The 10,309-nt window shown below is 36.2% G+C and overlaps 5 non-coding genes across 5 annotated transcripts; all 5 read right to left on the minus strand.

The window, feature by feature from the left end:
* Nucleotides 1–6,070: 6,070 nt before the first annotated feature.
* Nucleotides 6,071–6,142, minus strand: Trnah-gug. Its single transcript has one exon. It is a non-coding gene; the product is annotated as a tRNA-His (tRNA).
* An 893-nt stretch (nt 6,143–7,035) lies between these two features.
* Trnah-gug lies at nt 7,036–7,107 on the minus strand. Its single transcript has one exon. It is a non-coding gene; the product is annotated as a tRNA-His (tRNA).
* Nucleotides 7,108–7,917: 810 nt separating this feature from the next.
* Trnah-gug lies at nt 7,918–7,989 on the minus strand. The gene has a single exon. It is a non-coding gene; the product is annotated as a tRNA-His (tRNA).
* A 788-nt stretch (nt 7,990–8,777) lies between these two features.
* On the minus strand, nt 8,778–8,849 carry Trnah-gug. The gene has a single exon. It is a non-coding gene; the product is annotated as a tRNA-His (tRNA).
* An 816-nt stretch (nt 8,850–9,665) lies between these two features.
* On the minus strand, nt 9,666–9,737 carry Trnah-gug. The gene has a single exon. It is a non-coding gene; the product is annotated as a tRNA-His (tRNA).
* Nucleotides 9,738–10,309: the final 572 nt, after the last annotated feature.

Below are 10,309 nucleotides of genomic sequence, written 5' to 3' on the forward strand. Positions count from 1 at the left end.
TAAAAAACACAATTCTAACTATCTGGTTGTTTTCCTAAGTTTCAAGAACCTGGACAAAAATCTTCCAGGTTCTTGAATATACACTTATGTATATTTGCTTGTGTATACATACATGCATGTTAAATGTCTGTATGCATAAATGTTTGCATATTTATATGTGTATACATACATGCATGTTAAATGTCTGTATGCATAAATGTTTGCATATTTATATGTGTATACATACATGCATGTTAAATGTCTGTATGCATATATGTTTGCATATTTATATGTGTATACATACATACATGTCAAATGTCTGTATGCATAAATGTTTGCATATTTATGTGTATACATACATGCATGTTAAATGTCTGTATGCATAAATGTTTGCATATTTATATGTGTATACCTACATGCATGTTAAATGTATGTATGCATAAATGTTGCATATTTATATGTGTATACATACATGCATGTTAAATGTATGTATGCATAAATGTTTGCATATATGTATGTGTATTATACATGCATGTTAAATGTATGTATGCATAAATGTTTGCATATTTGTATGTGTATACATACATACATGTGTATATGTATACATGCATATATGTTTATATGTATATATGCACACATGTGTATATGTATATATGCTCACATGTGTATATGTATATATGCTCACATGTGTATATGTATATATTCATACATGTATATGTATATATGCATACATGTTTATATGTATATATGCATACATGTGTATATGTATATATGCATACATGTGTATATGTATATATGCATACATGTATATATGTATACATGTTTATATGTATATGTTTATATGTATACATGTTTATATGTATATATGTATACATGTTTATATGTATATATGTATACATGTTTATATGTATATATGTATACATGTTTATATGTATATATGTATACATGTTTATATGTATATATGCATACATGTTTATATGTATATATGCATACATGTTTATATGTATATATGCATACATGTTTATTTGTAAATAAGCATACATGCTTATATGTATATATGCATACATGTTTATATGTATATAAACATACATGTTTATATGTATATATGCATATATGTTTATATATATATGCATACATGTTTATATATATATGCATACATGTCTATATGTATGCATATGTCCGATGACCACGACGTAACTCCCTTCTTTCACGTTTCTTTTGATATGGATATCACGCTTGTTTCTCAGGTTTCTAGAGACTTTCCTGCTTCACAAACGCTAATGGTATCAATAGTTCCTGACGATGTTCCTTTGTGCACACCTCATCCTGGGAGTCCGTTGGAGATGCCTGTGCCTCCACCACAGGAGAGACGATTTTTGGCAGGATTACATTTGTTATTGGAGGAATAGGATTACTGTCTTCATAAAAGGGATATATCACTGAAGGAAGGAAAGTCTACCAACTGTAGAAATGAACACAAGGAATCTGAGTAGAAACAGTATCCAGCTGAATAATTTTGTTACTATATGCCATACTATGATGTTTCGTTATATATTGAACCAATCTGCTTCACAAACCGGTATTGAGGCTAAATATTATGTATCCTAGCATAAATGAAATGAAACACATACACATAAGGACATAGGATTACTGTTGTGACTTCCTGTCCTTCACAATGCCGGATTCTTTAGCATGATACTTTCTGATGCAAATACATCTATCTTCATCAAAAAAACCTTTGACTCTTTCAACTATTGTGTTATGAGTAATATTTCAACCGAAAAACAGTACCTACCATCCCAACATCGTGTTGCTCTTCCTTCCCTGATAGGCAGGGTGGTTGTAAAACTCTTCGGATATCCATCGTCAGAATTCACTTACTTGCGTACTAGAGCACTACTCACTTATGGATAAACGCACAATCAAATTTATATAATGGAATATACGTAGTATACAGCCTAGGCTGAATGACCTAGCGTTTTATATCCGTAAAGATAATACTGATGTTATTTGCGTGCAAGAACCTTTTGCTGCTAAGATGAAAATAGCACCTGCAATTAATTCAGGGATATTTTTCATATGTGAATACAGCCATGACTGGATTGTTGACATATGTGAAGGTAACACTACCGCATAAATTAGTTAAAAAGTTTGAGAACACTGATGTTCAATTTTATAATTTAATGTATATGCCAGATACTCCAAATTTCTGGCTAGTTCTCTCCCCAATTTTCACAACCAAAGCACGTTATGTATGGGCGACTTCAATGCAAGGCATCCCCACTTTGGAGACAACCAACGTAATATAAATGGGGAAGAATTCAAACATTTTATCAATATTAGATCACTGACAATATATGACACAGAAGCAGAGACTCATTTGGGAGGTGGCAGGTTAGATTATGTATTTGGCAAAAATTTAGTTCATGGTAATGTCTGTACTTCACTGGTGCGAGAGTTAGTTAGTGACCACTTTGCAATACGAACAGATTATACTGTAGACAGCGACTCAGCCCCTAGATCACCAAGGCTCCGAATAACCATCCCACCGGGCCTGGAGCATCACTTCAAGACACGGGTCTATGACTGGTATAACACCTATGAAGTAACAACTGTTGAGAAATTTTCTCAGGATCTAATCAAAGTTGTCACTAACTACTACATGGGTCTGTTCACGAAAACTCTCAAAGAAAAAGAGGCCCCAGACCTCCCGTGCACCGAGGTGGATCAATGACCCAATTCTGGCCAAGGAACATAAACGGGTTCAGGAGCTTGCTAATTGCTATAAAGATAAAAAGACGACAGATAATCTTCTGCAGTTTCTGAAAGCCAACAAAGAATTCAGAGAATTAAAAACTCCTGCAAAGTATCAAGAGTCAAACTTCTATAGCTGAAGTATGGAGAAACAGGCTAATATGCTGCTAGAGCAGTGGGCTGGAAATTCTCAGGTACACTCACTTCCACAAGGGATAAAAAATCAGCTCAACAAGTCGAAAATAGATAGACATTTCAATATAGCAATAGCATGTGCTGCTATTGATCCCTCCGACTTTGTCGAAATAACCGAGTGGAAACTGAGCAATGCCCTTCTGAAAGGTAAGGCAACCGCCCCTGGCGAGGACGGCATTACTTACAGCGTCCTTCGCCACATTGCTCAGGTATCAGACAACCCACTTTTACACCTGTATAGACTCAGCCTATTACAAGGAATCCTCCTAAGCTCCTGGACTAAAAGCTTAATCATTCCTATACCCAAACCCAATACTGATAAATACAGACCCATTTCCTTGACCTCCTGTCTGTGCAAAGTACTTGAGAAAATAACTCTGAACAGGCTCATGTATCGCATAAGTGCTAAGTTATCCCCCAGACTGTATGGATTTCTCTCAGGGCGTAGCAGTCATCACTGTTTTGCAGAGTACTTAACAATTTCAAACCCAGGCATGCAAACCGTATTTCTTGATCTTAAATCTGCTTTTGATATTGCAAACAGGGAAATTATCCTTGGGCAACTAGCTAGCTTTGGTATTCAGGGAAAACTGTTAACATGGATTCAAATGTATCTATCGAATCGATGCTCAGGTTCTCATCGGGGGCATTACGAGTACTCATACAAAAGTATTTGAACTCGGCACACCTCAAGGAGGCGTACTTAGTCCCATGCTATTTAATATCCTAATGCATAGATTACTGGGCGATATACCACTTGCAGGCAATGACTCCATGATTTGCTATGCCGATGGCATTTGTATTAAATCCTCATCCGAGGAGGGAATGCAAGAGATTCTAGATATACTTTCTGCAAGAGCTACCGAGTGTGGCTTCATATAAGGTTTCATATAAATGACGTTGAGCTAGATCTTTGTCATCAATACAAATACTTCAGGGTGATTGTTAATGATTCAGAGTTCATTAGAAACCTGAAGAAAAGGCTGTGGGAGCGGCTGAAGCCACTTAGGACACTGGTCGGCAAAGACCATGGTATTAATGTTAATATTGCGAGACCCTTTTACTTGTCATACATAAGGTCGGTCATAGATTACCATGCATTGCACCTAGTATTGTTCAGAGTTGACTAGTCTAGAAAGTGCACAAAGTGAAGCCATGAGGATCATTCTTGGTGCCCCTACAATAACAAGGATTGTGAATATGAGAACAGAACTTAATTTGCCTTCTGATTATGAAAGAATATTATACATAAATACCACATTTAGTGTCAAATCAATTAAAGAACCCCTCCGTTGTACAGAGTTCAAAAGACAACTAAAACACAGAATAAAAGAGCTAACTTTGAATGACAACACCGATTCATAGGTACAAGTAACGTGTAAACACTTATCTCAGCTGAACATACCTATAACTAAGACCCTACATGGACGTTTTGTACCACCGTGGAAAATGTCGGACATAAGTGTATATTACACGACTGCCCCCAAAAAAGACAGTGTCCCCCCTACTATACTTAAGCAGTATGCACTTGCAATTATAAATGAGCATCTAGAAACCTTTTCCAATGCATATGAATGCTACACTGACGGATCCTTGCAGTCTGGGAGCAGAGCAGGATGCGCTTTTGTTGTATATAAAAACAATATTTTCCAGCACCAGGATTGTAGGAGGGTTCATGACTGGGCTAGCACTATGCAAACTGAGTTGGCAGGAATACTCATGGCCACCGAATTTCTATTGAATCAAGGCTCAGGGGTCCTTTTCTGCGATTCACAGAGTGCTCTCCAGGCTCTGAACACTCTAGACCAAGGTGCAGGAAATATTGCAAACGACATCAGTGTATCGTGCAAAAGAACGAGGCCATAATATACGTTTTGTATGGATTCCATCGCATGTTGGAATCCTTAGGCATGATCATACTGATCGCCTAGCAAAGTCAGCATGTGACAAACAAAGTGTGGATATAGATCTTGGGATACCTCTTTCTAGGATTTTATATATCATTAAAGCTTCCTTCAGAGAGGACTTGACTGAGTTGATTAATTCTCAACGCCCTGAAAGCTGTAGCATAAAGCACTATGACCGGTTGTATTGGCAGGTCAGTACAGTTTGTAATGTCGAAGAAAGTAAGTGTAAACTGTGTAATGAAGAATATAAGCGAACACTTGTACATTATATTTCAGAGTGCCATGTGTTACAGCCTTTCAGACCACCTAGCATGAGGTACCGAGAACTATGTAACTACTTCATATCATCTGATGTCTTAGAAGATATACTTATGTTGTATCCTATATTTAGAATGTAGTATCACATAACCGCATATCAAATGTATTAATGCTTTCCCACGCCCAAGCTATATGCCGGCGCGACAGATGAGTGGATGAAGGACTGTGCAATTGTTCCTTTCCTTAAACTGATAAAGTACTCATAACAATGTTATAGGCTACAATTCAATGTAATACCGCTATGTAATGTTATGACCATGCATTAAATGTACCACAGCTTGCCCACGCCTGTGCAGTTAGCCAGGGTGGTAAATAGGGACTAAACTAAACTAAACTATATATATATACACATACACACATATATATGTGTGTGTGTTTGTGTGTGTGTGGCATACACACACACACACACACACACACACACACACACACACACACACATATATATATATATATATATATATATATATATATATATATATAAATATACATGTGCACACACACACACACACACGAAGAGGTAGATTAATGCGGTTGTGATTTATAGGTGTCATAAACCTTCAGTGCTAAAACAAGGAACCAGGCGATAGGGCAATTAGGCAATCCAATTATACAAATTACGTAGTTCTGGTTTTACAGTGAAAGGTTACATCCATAATGTAACCTTAAGCACAACTCAGTGATATATACAGAGGATACATACAATATATATAAACCCAAATATATATAAAAACAAACAATAAATACGAAAAATGTAAGTGTTAAACTAACCAAAGTGGGTGTTTATGGTGAGGGGCAGTTTAGTTAATGAACTAATAAAATTATTAGTATCGTCACTATAAATATCACCTTTACCAGTAGTACTAGTACCATCGCCATTGTTTTAATTAGTACTATGATCATAAACTTAAAACGAATATTGCCGTGACCAGGATTCGAACCTGGGTTATTGCGGCCACAACGCAATGTACTAACCACTATACGATCACGGCCACTGTATCAGATACTCGCTATGGTTAAGCCACTAGCTTTCTTCAGTAAACGACTAAAGAAAATAACATTGTTGAACGTAAAACCCAAAGACTAGTGCTGATTGGATAAAGGACTGTGCAATTGTTCCTTTCCTTAAACTGATAAAGTACTCATAACAATGTTATAGGCCAAACATTCAAATGTAATACCCCTATGTAATGTTATGACCATGCATTAAATGTACCACAGCTTGCCCACGCCTGTGCAGTTAGCCAGGGTGGTAAATAAAAGACTAAATTAAACTATATATATATATATATACACATATATGTGTGTGTGGCATATACACACATATGTATATATATACATATACGTGCACACACACACACACACACACACACACACACACACACACACACACACGAAGAGGTAGATTAATGCGGTTGTGATTCATAGGTGTCATAAACCTTCAGTGCTGAAACAAGGAACCAGGCGATAGGGCAATTAGGTAATCCAATTATACAAATTGCGTAGTTCTGGTTTTACAATGAAAGGTAACAATCATAATGTAACCTTAAGCACAATTCAATGATATATACAGAGGATACATACAATATATATAAACCCAAATATATATAAAAACAAACAATAAATCCGAAAAATGTAAGTGTTACACTAACAAAAGTGGGTATTTATGGTGAGGGGCAGTGTACTAACCACTATACGATCACGGCCACTGTATCAGATACTTGCTATGGTTAACCTACTAGCTTTCTTCAGTAAACGACTGAAGAAAGTGAATGAACTAATAGAATTATTAGTATCATCACTATAAGTATCACCATTACCAGTAGTGCTAGTACCATCGCCATTGCTTTAATTATTACTATGATCATAAGCTTAAAACGAATATTGCCGTGACCAGGATTCGAACCTGGGTTATTGCGGCCACAACGCAATGTACTGACCACTATACGATCACGGCCACTGTATCAGATACTCGCTATGGTTAACCCACTAGCTTTCTTCAGTAAACGACTAAAGAAAACAACTCTATAGAACGCAAAACCCAAAGACTAGTTCTGAGTGGATAAAGGACTGTGCAATTGTTCCTTTCCTTAAACTGATAAAGTTCTCATAACAATGTTATAGGCAAAAAAAAAAAAAAAAAAAAAAAAAAAAATCAAATGTAATACCCCTATGTAATGTTATAACCTTGCATTAAATGTACCACAGCTCACCCAAGCCTGTGTAGTTAACCAGGGTGGTAAATAAAGGACTAAACTAAACTAAACTATATATACACACACACACATATATGTGTGTGGCATATACACACATAGGCATATATATACATATACGTGTGCCCATACCCACACACGAAGAGGTAGATTAATGCGGCTGTGGTTCAAAGGTGTCATAAACCTTCATCATCAGTGTTGAAACAAGGAACCAGGTGATAGGGCAATTAGGCAATCCAATTATACAAACTGCGTAGTTCTGGTTTTACAGTGAAAGGAAACAATCATAATGTAACCTTAGGCACAACTCAGTGATTTATACAGAGGATACATACAATATATATAAACCCAAATATATATATATATATAAATACTAAATACGAAAAATGTAAGTGTTAAACTAACCAAAGTGGGTGTTTATGGTGAGGGGCAGTTTAGTGAATGACCCAATAGATTTATTAGTATCATCACTATAAATATCACCATTACCAGTAGTACTAGTACCATCGCCATTGTTTTAATTAGAACTATGATCATAAACTTAAAACGAATATTGCCGTGACCAGGATTCGAACCTGGGTTATTGCGGCCACAACGCAATGTACTAACCACTATACGATCACGGCCACTGTATCAGATACTTGCTTTGGTTAACCCACTAGCTTTCTTCAGTATACGACTAAAGAAAACAACTCTATAGAACGCAAAACCCAAAGACTAGTGCTGAGTGGATAAGGGACTGTGCAATTGTTCCTTTCCTTAAACTGATAAAGTACTCATAACAATGTTATAGGCTAAACATTCAAATGTAATATCCCTATGTAATGTTATGACCATGCATTAAATGTACCACAGCTTGCCCACGCCTGTGCAGTAAGCCAGGGTAGTACATAAAGGACTAAACTAAACTAAACTACATATATATATACACACACACATATGTGTGTGTTTCTGTGTGTCTGGCATATACACATATGTATATATATACATATACGTGCACACACACACACACACACACACACGAAGAGGTAGATCAATGTGGTTGTGATTCAAAGGTGCCATTAACCTTCATCATCAGTGCTGAAACAAGGAACCAGGTGATAGGACAATTAGGCAATCCAATTATACAAATTACATAGTTCTGGTTTTACAGTGAAAGGTAACAATCATAATGTAACCTTAGGCACAACTCAGTGATATATACAGAGGATACATATATTTAAAAAAAAAAAAAAATAAATACGAAAAAGTAAGTGTTAAACTAACCAAAGTGGGTGTTTATAGTAAGGGCAGTTTAGTGAATGAACTATTAGAATTATTAGTATCATCACTATAAATATCACCATTACCAGTAGTACTAGTACCATCGTCATTGTTTTAAGTAGTACTATGATCATAAGCTTAAAACGAATATTGCCGTGACCAGGACTCGAACCTGGGTTATTGCGGCCACAACGCAACGTACTAACCACTATACGATCACGGCCACTGTATCAGATACTCGCTATGGTTAACCCACTAGTTTTCTTCAGTAAACGACTAAAGAAACAACTCTATAGAACGCAAAACCCAAAGACTAGTGCTGATTGGATAAAGGACTGCAATTGTTCCTTTCCTTAAACTGATAAAGTATTCATAACAATGTTATAGGCTAAACATTCAAATGTAATATCCCTATGTAATGTTATGACCATACATTAAATGTACCACAGCTTGCCCACGCCTGTGCAGTTTGCCAGGGTGGTAAATAAAGGACTAAACTAAACTAAACTACACACACACACACACACACACACACACACACATATATTCGCACATTTATGTGTGTGTGGCACATACAAACATATGTATATATATACATATACGTGTACACACACAACACACACACACTAAGAGGTAGATTAATGCGGCTGTGATTCAAAGGTGTCATTAACCTTCATCATCAGTGCTGAAACAAGGAAACAGGCGATAGGGCAATTAAGCAATCCAGTTATACAATTTACGTAGTTCTGGTTTTACAGTGAAAGGTAACAATCATAATGTAACCTTAAGCACAACTCAGTGATATATACAGAGGATACATACAATATATATAAACCCAAATATATATAAAAACAAACAATAAATGCGAAAAATGTAAATGTTAAACTAACCAAAGTGGGTGTTTATGGTGAGGGGCAGTTTAGTGAATGAACTAATAGAATTATTAGTAACATCACCATAAATATCACTATTACCAGTAGTACTAGTACCATCGCCATTGTTTTAATTAGTACTATGATCATAAGCTTAAAACGAATATTGCCGTGACCAGGATTCGAACCTGGGTTATTGCGGCCACAACGCAATGTACTAACCACTATACGATCACGGCCACTGTATCAGATACTCGCTATGGTTAACCCACTAGCTTTCTTCAGTAAACGACTAAAGAAACAACTCTATTGAACGCAAAACCCAAAGACTAGTGCTGAGTGGATTAGGGACTGTGCAATTGTTCCTTTCCTTAAACTGATAAAGTACTCATAACAATGTTATAGGCTAACAATTCAAATGTAATACCCCTATGTAATGTTATGACCATGCATTAAATGTACCACAGCTTGCCCACGCCTGTGCAGTTAGCCAGGGTGGTAAATAAAGGACTAATCTGATTGTGTTAAATTCAGAAATCTCAAATTGGGGAACTGTATAATACAGGATTCGGAAAGTCACATGCCATAGTTCCATCCAGTTCTTGAAGCTGCTTTATCTGTGTGTGTTCTTCTCATTTAATGGGCAGTATATAAGTAGTTGGACGATTTGATAAACTGGAACTTTTTTGCACATGCAAAGGTAGTGTGACTGGGTTGTCTAAGGAATATTAGGATTGCATCTTTACTTTTTTCATTAAGTAATGAATCACTGACATGATCTATTAAGTTAAAAAGATTCATAGATAACTCT

Source organism: Penaeus chinensis, chromosome 24 (assembly GCF_019202785.1).
Source record: "Penaeus chinensis breed Huanghai No. 1 chromosome 24, ASM1920278v2, whole genome shotgun sequence".
Lineage (NCBI taxonomy): Eukaryota > Metazoa > Arthropoda > Malacostraca > Decapoda > Penaeidae > Penaeus > Penaeus chinensis.